The sequence below is a fragment of the Papilio polytes genome, unplaced genomic scaffold (assembly GCF_000836215.1).
Source record: "Papilio polytes unplaced genomic scaffold, Ppol_1.0 DF823823.1, whole genome shotgun sequence".
In the NCBI taxonomy this organism is placed as follows: domain Eukaryota; kingdom Metazoa; phylum Arthropoda; class Insecta; order Lepidoptera; family Papilionidae; genus Papilio; species Papilio polytes.
Genome location: NW_013525381.1, coordinates 1,122,466 through 1,129,756, shown reverse-complemented (window position 1 = coordinate 1,129,756; position 7,291 = coordinate 1,122,466).

Here is a 7,291-nt window from a genome sequence, read left to right as displayed (position 1 = left end):
GCATCTGCAATTGCTGACGTCTGTGGGCAGCGGTCACTTCGGGAATTTTGGCGGATTCAGGCGGCCGCTTGCCGAGGTACCTCTAGACAAAAAAAAATCATATAAAACACTTCATTGCCATTAGTATCTTCTCTGTAAATGATATAACTCAGAAACGAACGCCAAAGCAACAACTGGCAACAAGCATCGTTATCCCAGTAATGAAATCACGTAACAACAAAGTTTAAGAAAAAAAAGTTTCACTTTGAGTTGGTTAAAGTGAACGAGAGTTTCTTTCATACTTGTTAGCCTGTACATGAACAGCCAATCCCTTTAGAAAATGCTCGGCGGCTCTACGGAGAGGGATAACGAGATAGTGGTCGACAGAGAGCGCTGCATTAAAATTAACTTTTCCATTTTGCTGGCCTCTTAAACCCCTTACATTAATCCTGAATACCGCCCCAGGAATTAGAACATCGCTTAACATTAACCTGAAGCCATTGACCTTTCAGATATTAAGAACTTCTCTTTACCCATAAAAGACTTATAGTTTTAGATTAGAGTACCTTCCTAATTAAAAAGGCGAAAACTTGGATTTCATATTTATTGTACCACTTTCCACCTTGTTTTAATAAAACGAAGTCAACAACATGTACCAAAATAACTAAATAATATTACATCACTACAATATGTAAAAAAGTTGAGCGTCATTTTAAATCTTTGAAAAGATCGTCTGGAAACTTTGTGAACTTAATTTGCAAAGAAACTGGGCTTCTACAGCTTGTATTTTATAACTTTTAAAATGAAGCCGGCCTTTTATTGAAAAATGTTACGCTAAAATAATGGAGTGACCATGAAATATTGCTATCGCGAATTAAAAAAAAAACAATAATTGTAAAATTAATTCAAATCAAATAGTTACTATGTCATAACGAGTTACGGTCCTTCAAGAAGCGAGCATATCACCTGTAGCGTTGTAGTTCCACTGGTGTTGCGGATGTACATAGAACTCGACGAGTTTCTCGGTTTTCCCGTCGCTTGTTTGGCCCCTTCTCTTATAAAAAAATATACTACAGTTAACCTCAAATTAAATAAAAAAAATAACAGTGGTAGTGCCCGCTTTAACATCTTAGCACGAATGGCCCGGCACGCCCGGTGTAATACCACGACCACACAGAAAACTGGCGTGAAATGGAAGCAATTCCGTGTTTCGTCTAATGAGTGTGGTGCCGGAGGCCTAATTTAAATCCCTTTCTCTGTACCACCCTTTTCTTATAAGGAGAGGTTGGGAAGAAGTTGACGGTGGAGGACATGCATAGGAAGGGGAAATATCCTCTTTATGTGCGTCTCCTCCTCCGTCGTATACGCATAGGCAACGCATCTGCAATCGCGGAAGTCTATGGGCAGCGGTCGCTTCGCCATTTTTGCGGATTCTAGTGGCCGCTTGCTCGTTTGCCACCTTATGTTATAAAAAAAAATTGTCTATCATATAAAAGAGTTGAGATGTAAAAACAAGGTTAATATGACACGTATGACGAAAATAGCCACACGAACCTTAAAATAAAATGTCTCCAAGGACGACTATAATACTCTCATTCAAGACGCCCACGTCCAAGCCTTCCATAAAATTTGAGCTATAAAAGCCTACATTTTACGTTTTTCTTTTCAGCACTCTCGTAAATATTTGGTCTTTGTGTTGAATCTTTATGATCAAGATAACGTTAGAGAAATAAATTAGCGCCACTTTTAGATATAAAACAGGAAAGGTTGTTGCTGAAACAAGAAAATGGACAATTCTTTATTTAATACATTGTGTTAGTTGCGTATTTTTCAACGTATCTGATTAAAGAATAGGCTGAATGTGGTATAGTCCCTTTTACTTCTTCACTTCTCTTTTCACTTCGTCTTTATTTCTTTTTAGCAACAGTGGTCACTTTCTGGCCAAATTAGATAAGCCGATTTCTCCCTTACCACAATAATAATAATGAATAAATTACCTCTGCGCTTATCATTAAAACATGAAATGGTGCGTCTTGTTAATGCATTCATATATTTCGCCCCTCAAGTTATAAAACAGAATGTTTGAACATTATACTAAATCGCACCTATCTAGAAAGCGATAACGATATTATGCGTATTTTAAACTATGCAACGTGCGTGCTATGATTTAAGGTCTCCAGTTTACAAAACAAACTAAAACTAGTCGTATCTTTTGTTAATATAAAACTTTCATCAAAACATTGCTATTTGAAGATAGACAAGAACAAAACGCTTGTAGAAATGTAATAAAAATTTAAATTTTCCAACATTTTCTTGTTATATTCAAGTCACAGAAGAGATAAACGCGTTCGCTACAAGCGATTATTTACGGTGAAAAATTGAGTGACACGGGTTGGAAAGGATTCCTTGTGATATATCAATCCTTTCACTTGGTATTCATATGTTGTCTCCGGAGCATTGCAGAAGGGATAACATTGCATATTTTGATAGATAGGAAGCAAAGAACTTGGTAGGGTCTAAACTTTTGCGTCGAAATTTGCGATCAAAGCTAAGAATTTGAGTTTTTTTTCAATAATCAGTTGCATTTGGTGTTCTGTAGTTTCTTTAGTACCTAAATTCTAAATCTCCAGACTCAGTATTATAGTTTGACTAGCTTTCGGTACAACTCCATCCGCGTGGATTAAAAAAAAAGTAAGTAACCTATGTGTTCTTTCAGACTATCCTCTACATCTAAGCCAAATTTCAAGGGGGTCCGTTCACCAGTTTAGGTTAGAAACTCTAGCAAACATTCAGCCAAACTTTCTCATTTATGTTATTTGTAAGATTGCTGTAACAAAGGCCTCACAGTTGTATAAATCGGAATAATAGAAATACATTTGTCTGATATGAAATAAAAACTTTTAACGTTAATCGAAAGCAGTAAATAGAATCCGTCTGTAATAAGCGTAACGTACAAATAACAATAAAAACAGAAAATAATATTGGGTCCTAAACTTTTATTAGAAGCTTATTGGTATTGGGAAATAGAGCTGAATAGTGGAAGGCCTTCTATTCATGTGTACTCGTTCCGCGGCGGACGAATACAATGCACAATTTCCACAGGCGACCGATAAGTTAGCGGTTCAATTGTACGGAAGTAAGTGGTGACCGATCTAAAACGGTTCTAATTCGATCATATTTATAGTATAAACTATCATACTTACTAATATTATAAATGTGAAAGTTTAGATGGATGGATGGATGTATGTTTGTTAGAGTTTGTAGCCTAATCTGCTGAAATTTCAATCAAATTTGGCATGGATGTAGTAGATAGTCTGGAAGAACACATAGGCTATTTGTTTTTTTTTTAATTTCACGCGGACGGAGTCGCGAGCGAAAGCTATTAATAAAATAAACGTTAAACTACACATTACAATCTTACTAATATTAAAAATGCGAAAGTTTGTCTGTTTGGATGGATGTTTTAAGTAGGTATATCCTAAACGGCTGAAAGGATCTCTATGAAATTTGGTATAGATGTAGAACATAGCCTGGAAAAACACACAGGTTACTTACTTTTTTTTTAATTCCACGCGGACGACTTCGCGGGTAAAATCTAGTAACTAAAAAAGATCTAACCATTGTAAAAAGTAATGTGGCTCACTGTAAATAATTTATTGATTTTTATTGTAATTCAGACGAGGACAAACACTTCTAAACGTAAATTAAATTTAATTGAATTAAACGTATATTAACCACAAATTGTATTATCTTTTATTTGGTATAACTGTTATTGTAATTGTTAATCTCTTGTTTTTTCAATAAAATTATTTCTATTTCTATTTCTATAAGCTAGATTTTATTGAGGATTTTGTAGACGTGAAACGTTAGATATTTTGTTAAGATAATGATCAAGATCGGGGTTTTAGGAAAATAAATATACATTCCTTAAATATGTAATATCAAGAAAATCTACGACGCTAAATTGCAACATGATTCCCTTCTTAAACAGAAAACATTAATTACAGCATTATTTACAACCCGAGATAATGTCTCAACAATGGAACATTAAAAGAAAGTTATAAAGCCCGTTACGCTAGACATTAAACCGAGTAAGATATAAAGACAGTCTCTGAGCGAGAATAGCCGGCAGATTGTCGCTGCTCGACTCGAACTTAAGCTATTATGATGGACAAAAATAGTTGGCCGGAGTTACCCAAACTTGGCAAGTAACGTCCCTCGTTATTGCTTTAGTTGGGGTAATATTTTTGTTGTCCCACAATGGGGACGTTCTTGTTATAACAAACTATTGTACTGATGACAGATTGCTCGTGTACGAACCGTGTGTTATTAAGATTTAACATCTTGTAATTACTTGCTTCAATGGACTATTTATTATGGGATATCGTATTAATTGTAATGAGAATTTTTTGTAGTTTTCGTAACAAATGATTGAAAATCTTGTAAGATAACAAAAGCTACGGGTAATTTCAATTAATATTACTGGCCCCACAGACGTTGTAGTCGTAAAGAGAATAAAAAAAAATGATTTTTTGCACTCCTATTAATTATTTCGATAAAATTGAAATAAGGAAATCTCGCAGTAAGCGGTGCAAGGCGCGTTGACCTATGTCTGATATGCAATAATAGATTTCCTAATTAGAAATCTTACAAAGCCTGTCAATTACAGCGCTCGGGCGATCAGTGCAGGTTAATTAAATCGATTTTTATTCATATTTCAAACAATAACGTCTCTCGTCGTCTAATTGTAATGTAATCTTACTAATATAAATGCGAAAGTTTAGATGGATGGATGTTTGTTCGAGTTTGTAGCCTAAACGGATGGATGGAACTCGATGAAATTTGGCATAGACATGAAGGATAGTCTGGAAGAACACATAGGTTATTCGATTTTGTTATTTTTAATTCCACGCGGACGGAGCCGCCAGCGAAAGCTAGTAGATGGGTATAAAAGAGAAATGAAACAATTTTTTTGGTTTACTTACCGTTACAGTAGAATTAATTTTGTAAAGCTTTCATTTAAGAGTGTTTAAAAATAACCTTAAAACGTAAATGGTTCAGATAAATTGATTACGCCATTACCGACCTTGATTGTAGTTGTTTTACCATTACGTAGGTACGAGAATTGTGTGGGCTCGGTGTAACGGGATCGCAGTTGTCCTTTTGTAATTTGACGTGACCCCTGAAGGGTTCGCTTGCATGTTAATTGAAATTCAAAATATTTATTGCTCCATTTGCTCCTATAAAATTGCCAGCGAACGTAATACGGGAGCAATTTATTTTTAAATTATCAGTACTTTCCTGTATCGAATTTTATATGGAAATATTTTTGTTTGCGTTCGTTAATGATCCTTTCAAATATCTGTCATTTTTAATTTGTTCGTTTCCTCCGTCTTATTACTTCCTATGTAATTTAATATTGTTTTCAAATGTGTATTCCTTACGTTAATGAGTGTTGGTAATGAAAAACGTAGATGATAACATAAAGTGGTAAAAGAAAACGTTACAGGTTCAGTTCTCGTTTAATTCTTGTTTAATTCTTTAATACTTATCAATAAAACAACTGTATTTAACTATAACAGAGCGTTAAACAAGACACAATAAAAATGAGTAAAGTTGGCAAAGCTATTTTTTCTCACAAAGTTTTTTACAAAGACAAATTGCATGTTTTATCTTTGAGAAAGTAGAAATCCGAGAGTCCCCGATGTGCCGGCCTGGTCAGGGTATTGAAAGTGAGTTGTTGTAAAGAAAAACAAGGGTTGGCATCAGATCGTCTCATTGGAGCCCAGATCACGCATTCACTTTGTTAAGAAAACACCGAGCGGCCTTTGATATACGGGAGAACGATTTTTTAATGCATATTTTGAAGGGAATTATTGATAGGCTTGTCGATTCCCTTGTAATAGATTTATCTCTTTGGCTTTTCAATGTTGCATTGACATAATAATTCAAATATGAGATGAATTATAAAGCGGATTGACAGGAGGTGCTGGTGATAGACATTATGGAAAAAAATTCAACACAGTTGATAAAAACTTAAAAGTCACAAAAACAAAACATTTTCTTTGCCGTATGTAAAGACATCTTAGAGTTTTGTTTAACGTTAAATATAAATTGTAAGTTAAATAACAAAGAGGCCTTGTTTTAAATGATAGAACCGAGCAAACTTAGCGCAACAAGAAACCGTACAAATGACTTCTAACGGCCAAAGTTACAAATTTACAATTCAAATAACGTACTTTCTGGTTTATGTTTCGGTGAAAGTTGAGGCCACGTAAAAAAGTTGAGTCATTTTTCAAATTGGCTAACAGAAGGCCCCTTTCCTGTGTACCTTGGAACGTTTCGATTTCCGAATTTCTTATCCTTCATTCATTAGCAAGTTCAATCAGAGGGCCACCGGCTGTGGTTATTTATTACCTCACATCGGCCCTAACAATTACTGAAGGAGGAAAAACTTTCTCTATTACCAGCCCTTGGGAAGGCTTTCATACAGAGAAAAGAAATTTTACGCGTTGCCGTGTAGTGCGTAATGGATTCCGGGTTTCGATTTCGATTTCGCTTCGATTCGATATTGAATGGGATAAATAATATTTATTTAATGATATCCACATGAGATTCTTTTCACATGCCCCTTCAGTGCGTAACTGCTCGGCTTCTAATCAATTGAAGGACAAACGTATATTGCGACAAAACATAAAACTGTCTCCCACAGTTAACGTAAATTTAGATTTTGTGAAAATATACGGAAACTAAAAAACTTAACTATTAAACTGATTAGTCTAGCTTAGATTCCTATTACCTTATATGAGATGCACACTAATCAAATTTTAGTTGTGCAACTAAATAGTCGAATTGGCAGTAAAATAATCGACAATCGCACATCAGTTGTGGGACAGTTTAGTCAAACGCTCGCTTTTAGTGTAACTGAATTCACTAGCCGTATCTACGTTTGGCATCGAGCCATAAAAAACAATGTCAACGTGACTTTCGCACTCAAGTTTATTTCGTTGGTGTAATCTTAAATTGCGTGGGGCGCGCAGTCGCGGGGTGGTTTTATTAAATTCAATGTATAGTGTTCGGATTGCCGGGCACCTGCTGACAGGATTACCTTGTACGTGCCATGTACTCACAGACGAACGTTAAATCCTCAATACGACGTTATTCCTGGTAAAATAGCTCTGCTGAATAAAAGCGAATAAATAACATTTACTACTCGTAAACAAATAACTACGAAATTATTTGATGTATTCCAAATGTAAAAGCTTTAGTCAGAACTAGCTGTTGCTCGCGACTTCGTTCACCCGAATTTTAA